This window comes from Rutidosis leptorrhynchoides, chromosome 11, assembly GCF_046630445.1.
Source record: "Rutidosis leptorrhynchoides isolate AG116_Rl617_1_P2 chromosome 11, CSIRO_AGI_Rlap_v1, whole genome shotgun sequence".
Classification (NCBI taxonomy): domain Eukaryota; kingdom Viridiplantae; phylum Streptophyta; class Magnoliopsida; order Asterales; family Asteraceae; genus Rutidosis; species Rutidosis leptorrhynchoides.
Window position 1 is genome coordinate 291,374,559 of NC_092343.1, and position 14,050 is coordinate 291,388,608.

Sequence of the window (14,050 nt, forward strand, 5' to 3'; positions counted from 1 at the left end):
CCTGGAGCATTTCTTTTTTTCTTGAAGCTTTTAAGGGTATACACCATTTTATTATTATTATAATTATTATTATTATTATTATTATTATTATTATTGTTATTATTATTATTATTATTATTATTATTATTATTATTATTATTATTATTATTACTATTACTATTATTGTTATTGTTATTGTTATTGTTATTGTTATTGTTATTGTTATTGTTATTGTTATTGTTATTGTTATTGTTATTGTTATTGTTATTGTTATTGTTATTGTTATTGTTATTGTTATTGTTATTGTTATTGTTATTGTTATTGTTATTGTTATTGTTATTATTATTTATTATTGATTATTGATGTTGTTAGGTAATTATTATTAGTTATCAATATTAGTAATAAGATTATTAGTAAAGTTATCACTAATATATGTATTATTATTATCATTATTATCATTTTGATGAGGAGTATTACTATTATTGTTATTAATGTTTTCATTAATATTAGTATTGGTATGGTTTTATAATTATTAGTATTAGTGTTATTATTATTAATCACATATGTATTACTATAAATATTATCATTTTTATTATTATTAGTATCATACTACTAGTATTATTATTACTACTAACTATATAAGTATTATTATTATTGTTAATATTATCATTTGAATTGTTATCATTATTAGTATTATCATTAAGATAAATATTAGTAGTACCATTATAATTAAAACTATTATATTAGTATTATTATCATTACTATTAAAATTATTGTTTTTACCATTATTATAAAGAATTAGTATTATTTTAAAAGTATCCTTAAATATTAAAATTATCACTTTTAATAAAACTATCATTATTTTTATTACTATTATCATAATTAATATTTACTATATTATACTCTTAATGAATTTATTATAAGCTTAATAACTGATATTAATTATATTTTATATATATAAATGCAAACATATCAAATTCATATACCTATATATCTAACTTATATTTATATATTTTATTTAAATTAATATATATATATATATATATATATATATATATATATATATATATATATATATATATATATATATATATATATATATATATATATATATATATATATATATATATATATATATATATATATAACTGGTTCGAATACTATTATATGTTATTATATTATTTGACATATATAAAATGATATAGGTTCGTGAATCGAAGGCCAACCCTGCATTGTTCTGTTGTTCAAATTCGTCATATGTATTTTTACTACAAAATACAGTATTGTGAGTTTTCATTTACCTTTTTACCCTTTATATTTTTGGGCTGAGAATACATGCGCAATTTTTATAAATGTTTTACGAAATAGACACAAGTAATCGAAACTACATTATATGGTTGAATTATCGAAATCGAATATGCCCCTTTTTATATAGTCTGGTAATCTAAGAATTAGGGAACAGACACCCTAATTGACGTGAACTCTAAAGATAGATCTATCGGGCCCAACAAGCCCCATCCAAAGTACCGGATGCTTTAGTACTTTGAAATTTATATCATGTCCGAAGGAGGATCCCGGAATGATGGGGATATTCTTATATGCATATAGTGAATGTCGGTTACCAGGTGTTCAATCCATATGAATGATATTTTTGTCTCTATGCATGGGACGTATGTTTATGAGAAATGGAAATATGAAATCTTGTGGTCTATTAAAATTATGAAATGATTATTTATGTTAAACTAATGAGCTCACCAACCTTTTGGTTGACACTTTAAAGCATGTTTATTCTCAGGTACGAAAGAGATCTTCCGCTGTGCATTTGCTCATTTAAAGATATTACTTGGAGTCATTCATAGCATATTTCAAAAGACGTTGCATTCGAGTCGTTGAATTCATTAAGATTATTGTTAAGTCGTTGATCGTCTGATATATTATGAAATGTGATGCATGCCTGTCAACTTTCGATGCTGTCTTTCAAAAACGAATGCAATGTTTGTAAAATGTATAATATAGAGGTCAAGTACCTCGCGATGTAATCAACTGTTGTGAATCGTTTATAATCGATATGGACTTCGTCCGGATGGATTAGGACGGGTCATGAATGAAATGTCCCGTTCTTATTGATTAAAAACGTTCCATATTAATTGATTTCGTTGCGAGGTTTTGACCTCTATATGAGACGTTTTTCAAAGACTGCATTCATTTTAAAACAAACCATAACTTTTATTTCATCAATAAAGGTTTAAAAAGCTTTACGTAGATTATCAAATAATGATAATCTAAAATATCCTGTTTACACACGACCATTACATAATGGTTTACAATACAAATATGTTACAAAAAAAATAAGTTTCTTGAATGCAGTTTTTACACAATATCATACAAGCATGGACTCCAAATCTCGTCCTTATTTAAGTATGCGATAGCGGAAGCTCTTAATAATCACCTGAGAATAAACATGCTTAAAACGTCAACAAAAATGTTGGTGAGTTATAGGTTTAAGCTATATATATCAAATCATAAAAATAGACCACAAGATTTCATATTTCAATACACATCCCATACATAGAGATAAAAATCATTCATATGGTGAACACCTGGTAACCGACATTAACAAGATGCATATATAAGAATATCCCCATCATTCCGGGACACCCTTCGGATATGATATAAATTTCGAAGTACTAAAGCATCCGGTACTTTGGATGGGGTTTGGTAGGCCCAATAGATCTATCTTTAGGATTCGCGTCAATTAGGGTGTCTGTTCCCTAATTCTTAGATTACCAGACTTAATAAAAAGGGGCATATTCGATTTCGATAATTCAACCATAGAATGTAGTTTCACGTACTTGTGTCTATTTTGTAAATCATTTATAAAACCTGCATGTATTCTCATCCCAAAAAATATTAGATTTTAAAAGTGGGACTATAACACACTTTCACAGATTTTTACTTCGTCGGGAAGTAAGACTTGGCCACTGGTTGATTCACGAACCTATAACAATATATACATATATATCAAAGTATGTTCAAAATATATTTACAACACTTTTAATATATTTTGATGTTTTAAGTTTATTAAGTCAGCTGTCCTCGTTAGTAACCTACAACTAGTTGTCCACAGTTAGATGTACAGAAATAAATCGATAAATATTATCTTGAATCAATCCACGACCCAGTGTATACGTATCTCAGTATTGATCACAACTCAAACTATATATATTTTGGAATCAACCTCAACCCTGTATAGCTAACTCCAACATTCACATATAGAGTGTCTATGGTTGTTCCGAAATATATATAGATGTGTCGACATGATAGGTCAAAACATTATATACGTGTCTATGGTATCTCAAGATTACATAATATACAATACAAGTTGATTAAGTTATGGTTGGAATAGATTTGTTAACAATTTTCACGTAGCTAAAATGAGAAAAATTATCCAATCTTGTTTTACCCATAACTTCTTCATTTTAAATCCGTTTTGAGTGAATCAAATTGCTATGGTTTCATATTGAACTCTATTTTATGAACCTAAACATAAAAAGTATAGGTTTATAGTCGGAAAAATAAGTTACAAGTTGTTTTTGTAAAGGTAGTCATTTTAGTCGAAAGAACGACGTCTAGATGACCATTTTAGAAAACATACTTCCACTTTGAGTTTAACCATAATTTTTGGATATAGTTTCATGTTAATAATAAAAATCATTTTCTCAGAATAACAACTTTTAAATCAAATTTTATCATAGTTTTTAATTAACTAACCCAAAACAGCCCGCGGTGTTACTACGACGGCGTAAATCCGGTTTTACGGTGTTTTTCGTGTTTCCAGGTTTTAAATCATTAAGTTAGCATATCATATAGATATAGAACATGTGTTTAGTTGATTTTAAAAGTCAAGTTAGAAGGATTAACTTTTATTTGCGAACAAGTTTAGAATTAACTAAACTATGTTCTAGTGATTACAAGTTTAAACCTTCGAATAAGATAGCTTTATATGTATGAATCGAATGATGTTATGAACATCATTACTACCTTAAGTTCCTTGGATAAACCTACTAGAAAAGAGAAAAGTGGATCTAGCTTCAATGGATCCTTGGATGGCTCGAAGTTCTTGAAGCAGAATCATGACACGAAAACAAGTTCAAGTAAGATAATCACTTGAAATAAGATTGTTATAGTTATAGAAATTGAACCAAAGTTTGAATATGATTATTACCTTGTATTAGAATGATAACCTACTGTAAGAAACAAAGATTTCTTGAGGTTGGATGATCACCTTACAAGATTGGAAGTGAGCTAGCAAACTTGAAAGTATTCTTGATTTTATGTAACTAGAACTTGTAGAATATATGAAGAACACTTAGAACTTGAAGATAGAACTTGAGAGAGATCAATTAGATGAAGAAAATTGAAGAATGAAAGTGTTTGTAGATGTTTTTGGTCGTTGGTGTATGGATTAGATATAAAGGATATGTAATTTTGTTTTCATGTAAATAAGTCATGAATGATTACTCATATTTTTGTAATTTTATGAGATATTTCATGCTAGTTGCCAAATGATGGTTCCCACATGTGTTAGGTGACTCACATGGGCTACTAAGAGCTGATCATTGGAGTGTATATACCAATAATACATACATCTAAAAGCTGTGTATTGTACGAGTACGAATACGGGTGCATACGAGTAGAATTGTTGATGAAACTGAACGAGGATGTAATTGTAAGCATTTTTGTTAAGTAGAAGTATTTTGATAATTGTATTGAAGTCTTTCAAAAGTGTATAAATACATATTAAAACACTACATGTATATACATTTTAACTGAGTCGTTAAGTCATCGTTAGTCGTTACATGTAAATGTTGTTTTGAAACCTTTAGGTTAACGATCTTGTTGAATGTTGTTAACCCATTGTTTATTATAACAAATGAGATGTTAAATTGTTATATTATCATGATATTATGATATATAATATATCTTTCTATGATATATATATACAGTTAAATTTCTTTACAATGATAATCGTTACATATATGTCTCGTTTCGAAATCATTAAGTTAGTAGTCTTATTTTTACATATGTATTTCATTGTTAATACACTTAATAATATATTTACTTATCATTTAACATAATTAACCAAGTGTATCAATATCTTAATATGATTCATATGTACCTAGTAATACGTTGTTATAACGATAATCGTTATATATATCGTTTTCGAGTTTCTTAAATTAATAGTCTCATTTTTATGTATATAACTCATTGTTAAAATACCTAATGAGATACATACTTATAATAAAATCATGTTAACTATATATATAACCATATATATGTCATCGTACAGTTTTTACAAGTTTTAAAGTTCGTGAATCACCGGTCAACTTGGGTGGTCAATTGTCTATATGAAACATATTTCAATTAATCAAGTCTTAACAAGTTTGATTGCTTAACATGTTGGAAACATTTAATCATGTAAATATCAATCTCAATTAATATATATAAACATGGAAAAGTTCGGGTCACTACAGTACCTACCCGTTAAATAAATTTCGTCCCGAAATTTTAAGCTGTTGAAGGTGTTGACGAATCTTCTGGAAATAGATGCGGGTATTTCTTTTTCATCTTATCTTCACACTCCCAGGTGAACTCGGGTCCTCTACGAGCATTCCATCGAACCTTAACAATTGGTATCTTGTTTTGCTTAAGTCTTTTAACCTCACGATCCATTATTTCGACGGGTTCTTCGATGAATTGAAGTTTTTCGTTGATTTGGATTTCATCTAACGGAATAGTGAGATCTTCTTTAGCAAAACATTTCTTCAAATTCGAGACGTGGAAAGTGTTATGTACAGCCGCGAGTTGTTGAGGTAACTCAAGTCGGTAAGCTACTGGTCCGACACGATCAATAATCTTGAATGGTCCAATATACCTTGGATTTAATTTCCCTCGTTTACCAAATCGAACAACGCCTTTCCAAGGTGCAACTTTAAGCATGACCATCTCTCCAATTTCAAATTCTATATCTTTTCTTTTAATGTCAGCGTAGCTCTTTTGTAGACTTTGGGCGGTTTTCAACCGTTGTTGAATTTGGATGATCTTCTCGGTAGTTTCTTGTATAATCTCCGGACCCGTAATCTGTCTATCCCCCACTTCACTCCAACAAATTGGAGACCTGCACTTTCTACCATAAAGTGCTTCAAACGGCGCCATCTCAATGCTTGAATGGTAGCTGTTGTTGTAGGAAAATTCTGCTAACGGTAGATGTCGATCCCAACTGTTTCCGAAATCAATAACACATGCTCGTAGCATGTCTTCAAGCGTTTGTATCGTCCTTTCGCTCTGCCCATCTGTTTGTGGATGATAGGCAGTACTCATGTCTAGACGAGTTCCTAATGCTTGCTGTAATGTCTGTCAGAATCTTGAAATAAATCTGCCATCCCTATCAGAGATAATAGAGATTGGTATTCCATGTCTGGAGACGACTTCCTTCAAATACAGTCGTGCTAACTTCTCCATCTTATCATCTTCTCTTATTGGCAGGAAATGTGCTGATTTGGTGAGACGATCAACTATTACCCAAATAGTATCAAAACCACTTGCAGTCCTTGGCAATTTAGTGATGAAATCCATGGTAATGTTTTCCCATTTCCATTCCGGGATTTCGGGTTGTTGAAGTAGACCTGATGGTTTCTGATGCTCAGCTTTGACCTTAGAACACGTCAAACATTCTCCTACGTATTTAGCAACATCAGCTTTCATACCCGGCCACCAAAAATGTTTCTTGAGATCCTTGTACATCTTCCCCGTTCCAAGATGTATTGAGTATCTGGTTTTATGAGCTTCTCTAAGTACCATTTTTCTCATATCTCCAAATTTTGGTACCCAAATCCTTTCAGCCCTATACCGGGTTCCATCTTTCCGAATATTAAGATGCTTCTCCGACCCTTTGGGTATTTCATCCTTTAAATTTCCCTCTTTTAAAACTCCTTGTTGCGCCTCCTTTATTTTAGTAGTAAGGTTATTATGAATCATTATATTCATAGATTTACTCGAATGAGTTCTCTGTCCTTCCTGCTCAAGGCATCGGCTACCACATTTGCCTTCTCCGGGTGGTAACGAATCTCAAAGTCGTAATCATTCAATAATTCAATCCACCTACGCTGCCTCATATTCAGTTGTTTCTGATTAAATATGTGTTGAAGACTTTTGTGGTCGGTATATATAATACTTTTGACCCCATATAAGTAGTGCCTCCAAGTCTTTAATGCAAAAACAACCGCGCCTAATTCCAAATCATGCGTCGTATAATTTTGTTCGTGAATCTTCAATTGTCTAGACGCATAAGTAATCACCTTCGTTCGTTGCGTTAATACACAACCGAGACCTTGCTTTGATGCATCACAATAAATCACAAAATCATCATTCCCTTCAGGCAATGACAATATAGGTGCCGTAGTTAGCTTTTTCTTCAATAACTGAAACGCTTTCTCTTGTTCATCATTCCATTCAAATTTCTTCCCTTTATGCGTTAATGCAGTCAAGGGTTTTGCTATTTTGGAAAAGTCTTGGATGAACCTTCTGTAGTAACCAGCTAGTCCTAAAAACTGTCGTATGTGTTTCGGAGTTTTCGGGGTTTCCCACTTTTCAACAGTTTCTATCTTTGCCGGATCCACCTTAATACCTTCTTTGTTCACTATGTGACCGAGGAATTGAACTTCTTCCAACCAAAATGCACACTTTGAAAACTTAGCGTACAATTCTTCCTTCCTCAATACTTCTAACACCTTTCTCAAATGTTCACCGTGTTCTTGGTCATTCTTTGAGTAAATAAGTATGTCATCAATGAAAACAATGACAAACTTGTCAAGGTATGGTCCACACACTCGGTTCATAAGGTCCATGAACACAGCTGGTGCATTAGTTAAACCAAACGGCATGACCATAAACTCGTAATGACCGTAACGTCTTCTGAAAGCAGTCTTTGGAATATCATCTTCTTTCACCCGCATTTAATGATACCCGGAACGTAAGTCAATCTTTGAATAAACAGACGAGCCTTGTAGTTGATTAAATAAGTCATCGATTCTCGGTAGTGGGTAGCGGTTCTTGATGGTAAGTTTGTTCAACTCTCGGTAGTCGATACACAACCTGAATGTACCATCTTTCTTCTTGACAAACAAAACAGGAGCTCCCCACGGTGATGTGCTTGGTAGAATGAAACCACGCTCTAAAAGTTCTTGTAATTGGCTTTGCAGTTCTTTCATCTCGCTGGGTGCGAGTCTGTAAGGAGCACGAGCTATTGGTGCAGCTCCTGGTACAAGATCTATTTGAAATTCAACGGATCGATGTGGGGGTAATCCCGGTAATTCTTTCGAAAATACATCGGGAAATTCTTTTGCAATGGGAACATCATTGATGCTCTTTTCTTCAGTTTGTACTTTCTCGACGTGTGCTAGAACAGCATAGCAACCTTTTCTTATTAGTTTTTGTGCCTTCAAATTACTAATAAGATGTAGCTTCGTGTTGCCCTTTTCTCCGTACACCATTAAGGGTTTTCCTTTTTCTCGTATAATGCAAATTGTATTTTTGTAACAAACGATCTCTGCTTTCACTTCTTTCAACCAGTCCATACCGATTATCACATCAAAACTCCCTAACTCTACTGGTATCAAATCAATCTTAAATGTTTCGCTGACCAGTTTAATTTCTCGATTCCGACATATATTATCTGCTGAAATTAATTTACCATTTGCTAATTCGAGTAAAAATTTACTATCCAAAGGCGTCAATGGACAACTTAATTTAGAACAAAAATCTCTACTCATATAGCTTCTATCCGCACCCGAATCAAATAAAACGTAAGCAGATTTATTGTCAATAAGAAACGTACCCGTAACAAGCTCCGGGTCTTCCTGTGCCTCTGCCGCATTAATATTGAAAACTCTTCCGCGGCCTTGTCCATTCGTGTTCTCCTGGTTCGGGCAATTTCTAATAATGTGGCCCGGTTTTCCACATTTATAACAAACTACATTGGCATAACTTGCTCCGACACTACTTGCTCCGCCATTACTCGTTCCGACACCATTTGTTCCTTTCGTTCTATTAACCCCTGGTCCGTAGACCTCACACTTCGCCGCGCTATGACCATTTCTTTTACAGTTGTTGCAAAATTTGGTGCAGAACCCCGAGTGATACTTTTCACACCTTTGGCATAGCTGCTTCTGATTGTTGTTGTTGTTGCGGTTATTATTGTTGTTGGGATGATTGTTGTAGTTGCTATTGTTGTTGTTGTTGTTGTTGTTGTTGTTGTTGTTGTTGTTGTTGTTGGGCCGTTTGTTGTAGTTGCAATTGATGTTGCGATTGTTGGGATAATTGCTGCGATTATTGTTGTAATTGCTGTTGTTGTTGTATTGGTGATTCTTATCACCGTTTTCCGCCCACTTTCTTTTGACTTGCTTCACATTGGCCTCTTCAGCAGTCTGTTCTTTAATTCTTTCTTCAATCTGGTTCACTAGTTTGTGAGCCATTCTACATGCCTGTTGTATGGAGGCGGGCTCGTGTGAACTTATATCTTCTTGGATTCTTTCCGGTAATCCTTTCACAAACGCGTCGATCTTCTCTTCCTCATCTTCGAATGCTCCCGGACACAATAGGCACAATTCTGTGAATCGTCTTTCGTACGTGGTAATATCAAATCCTTGGGTTCGTAACCCTCTAAGTTCTGTCTTGAGCTTATTGACCTCGGTTCTGGGACGGTACTTCTCGTTCATCAAGTGCTTGAATTCTGACCACGGTAGTGCGTACGCATCGTCTTGTCCCACTTGCTCTAGATAGGTATTCCACCATGTTAAAGCAGAACCTGTGAAGGTATGCGTAGCGTACTTCACTTTGTCCTCTTCAGTACACTTACTTATGGCAAACACCGATTCGACCTTCTCGGTCCACCGTTTCAATCCGATCGGTCATTCGGTTCCATCAAATTCCAAAGGTTTGCAGGCAATGAATTCTTTGTAGGTGCACCCTACACGATTTCCTGTACTGCTAGATCCAAGGTTATTGTTGGTATGTAGCGCAGCCGGTACTGCGGCTATGTTTGAAGCTAGAAAAGTACGGAATTCCTCTTCATTCATATTCACGGTGTGTCGAGTAGTCGGTGCCATTTCCTTCAAAATAGTCAAATGGAACAAGTTAATCATACAGAATATTAAGAGTAGTTAATAGTATTTCGTAGCATAATATGAACTCATTTATAAAAGCTTTTTCTTCATATTAGCATTTTATAAGTTTAAATTCGGGTAGTACCTACCCGTTAAGTTCATACTTAGTAGCTAATATACAATTCAACTACTATAATTCTATAAGAAAAATTGATTATAATAATATTTCGCGTTCAAACTTTTATACAATATTTTACAAACTTACAATACTGCTTATTTTACATAAAGCATGAAATATAGCACAAAATAACTTTGATACAAGATAGTTGTGAAGGTAATTCTAGCTAGTACACAAGTCGTTCAGCAAAGGCAATAAAGACACGTAATTCATACGTCCAGAAACAAGTCATGCATTCTGGTTTTACTAGGACTACTTCCCATCCTTGGTCTTGTGGAACATAACCGTTATGGCCGTTGATAAGACAGCGTGTTGTAACATCGTCAAAGGGACGAGGGTTACGTAATGTCCAACAGTCCCGTAACAATCTAAAAACCTCATTTCTTACCCCAATTACCAACTCCGTCACTTGTGGGAACGTTTTGTTTAATAGTTGTAGCCCGATGTTCTTGTTCTCACTTTGGTGAGAAGCGAACATTACTAATCCGTAAGCATAACATGCTTCTTTATGTTGCATGTTAGCCGCTTTTTCTAAATCACGAAGTCCAATATTCGGATATATTGAGTCAAAATAATTTCTTAACCCATTGCGTAAAATAGCATTTGGGTTCCCCGCAATATATGCGTCAAAGTAAACACATCGTAACTTATGAATTTCCCAATGTGATATCCCCCATCTTTCGAACGAAAGCCTTTTATAAACCAAGGCATTCTTGGAACGTTCTTCGAATGTCTTACAAACTGATCTCGCCTTAAATAGTTATGCCGAAGAATTCTGACCGACTCTAGACAAGATTTCATCAATCATGTCTCCGGGTAGGTCTCTTAAAATATTGGGTTGTCTATCCATTTTGTGTTTTTATACTGTAAAATAGACAAGAGTTAGATTCATAAAAAAAATACTTATTAATACAATCAATTTTTACATATATCATAAAGCATAAGCACACTATATTACATGTATTACACCACACGAATACAACTATCTTATTCCGACTCGCTTGTTTCTTCTTCTTCGGTTTTGGTTCGTTTTTCCAAGTTTCTAGGGATATATGATGTTCCCCTAATACGAGCCGTTATTTTCCACATTGGTTTAGAAAAACCTGGTGGTTTAGAGGTTCCCGGGTCATTGTTACAACTTAAGGACTTCGGGGGTTGACGATACATATAAAGTTCATCGGGGTTGGAATTAGATTTCTCTATTTTTATGCCCTTTCCCTTATTATTTTCTTTTGCCTTTTTAAATTCAGTTGGGGTAATTTCTATAACATCATCGGAATTCTCGTCGGAATCCGATTCATCGGAGAATTGGTAATCCTCCCAATATTTTGCTTCCTTGGCGGAAACACCATTGACCATAATTAACCTTGGTCGGTTGGTTGAGGATTTTCTTTTACTTAACCGTTTTATTATTTCCCCCACCGGTTCTATTTCTTCATCCGGTTCCGATTCTTCTTCTGGTTCCGATTCTTCTTCCGGTTCCGACTCTTCTTCCGGTTCCTCTTCGGGAACTTGTGAATCAGTCCACGAATCATTCCAATTTACATTTGACTCTTCATTATTATTAGGTGAGTCAATGGGACTTGTTCTAGAGGTAGACATCTATCACATAATATCAAACACATTAGGAGATTAATATATCACATAATATTCACATGTTAAAAATATATAGTTTCCAACAAAATTTGTTAAGCAATCATTTTTCAAGTACACGGTCGAAGTCCAGACTCACTAATGCATCCTAACAAACTCGATAAGACATACTAATGCAAAATTCTAGTTCTCTAAGACCAACGCTCTGATACCAACTGAAATGTCCCGTTCTTATTGATTAAAAACGTTCCATATTAATTGATTTCGTTGCGAGGTTTTGACCTCTATATGAGACGTTTTTCAAAGACTGCATTCATTTTAAAACAAACCATAACCTTTATTTCATCAATAAAGGTTTAAAAAGCTTTACGTAGATTATCAAATAATGATAATCTAAAATATCCTGTTTACACACGACCATTACATAATGGTTTACAATACAAATATGTTACAAAAAAAAAATAAGTTTCTTGAATGCAGTTTTTACACAATATCATACAAGCATGGACTCCAAATCTCGTCCTTATTTAAGTATGCGATAGCGGAAGCTCTTAATAATCACCTGAGAATAAACATGCTTAAAACGTCAACAAAAATGTTGGTGAGTTATAGGTTTAACCTATATATATCAAATCATAATAATAGACCACAAGATTTCATATTTCAATACACATCCCATACATAGAGATAAAAATCATTCATATGGTGAACACCTGGTAACCGACATTAACAAGATGCATATATAAGAATATCCCCATCATTCCGGGACACCCTTCGGATATGATATAAATTTCGAAGTACTAAAGCATCCGGTACTTTGGATGGGGTTTGTTAGGCCCAATAGATCTATCTTTAGGATTCGCGTCAATTAGGGTGTCTGTTCCCTAATTCTTAGATTACCAGACTTAATAAAAAGGGGCATATTCGATTTCGATAATTCAACCATAGAATGTAGTTTCACGTACTTGTGTCTATTTTGTAAATCATTTATAAAACCTGCATGTATTCTCATCCCAAAAAATATTAGATTTTAAAAGTGGGACTATAACTCACTTTCACAGATTTTTATTTCATCGGGAAGTAAGACTTAGCCACTGGTTGATTCACGAACCTATAACAATATATACATATATATCAAAGTATGTTCAAAATATATTTACAACACTTTTAATATATTTTGATGTTTTAAGTTTATTAAGTCAGCTGTCCTCGTTAGTAACCTACAACTAGTTGTCCACAGTTAGATGTACAGAAATAAATCGATAAATATTATCTTGAATCAATCCACGACCCAGTGTATACGTATCTCAGTATTGATCACAACTCAAACTATATATATTTTGGAATCAACATCAACCCTGTATAGCTAACTCCAACATTCACATATAGAGTGTCTATGGTTGTTCCGAAATATATATAGATGTGTCGACATGATAGGTCGAAACATTGTATACGTGTCTATAGTATCTCAAGATTACATAATATACAATACAAGTTGATTAAGTTATGGTTGGAATAGATTTGTTAACAATTTTCACGTAGCTAAAATGAGAAAAATTATCCAATCTTGTTTTACCCATAACTTCTTCATTTTAAATCCGTTTTGAGTGAATCAAATTGCTATGGTTTCATATTGAACTCTATTTTATGAACCTAAACAGAAAAAGTATAGGTTTATAGTCGGAAAAATAAGTTACAAGTCGTTTTTGTAAAGGTAGTCATTTCAGTCGAAAGAACGACGTCTAGATGACCATTTTAGAAAACATACTTCCACTTTGAGTTTAACCATAATTTTTGGATATAGTTTCATGTTAATAATAAAAATCATTTTCTCAGAATAACAACTTTTAAATCAAATTTTATCATAGTTTTTAATTAACTAACCCAAAACAGCCCGCGGTGTTACTACGACGGCGTAAATCCGGTTTTACGGTGTTTTTCGTGTTTCCAGGTTTTAAATCATTAAGTTAGCATATCATATAGATATAGAACATGTGTTTAGTTGATTTTAAAAGTCAAGACAGAAGGATTAACTTTTATTTGCGAACAAGTTTAGAATTAACTAAATTATGTTCTAGTGATTACAAGTTTAAACCTTCGAATAAGATAGATTTATACGTATGAATCGAATGATGTT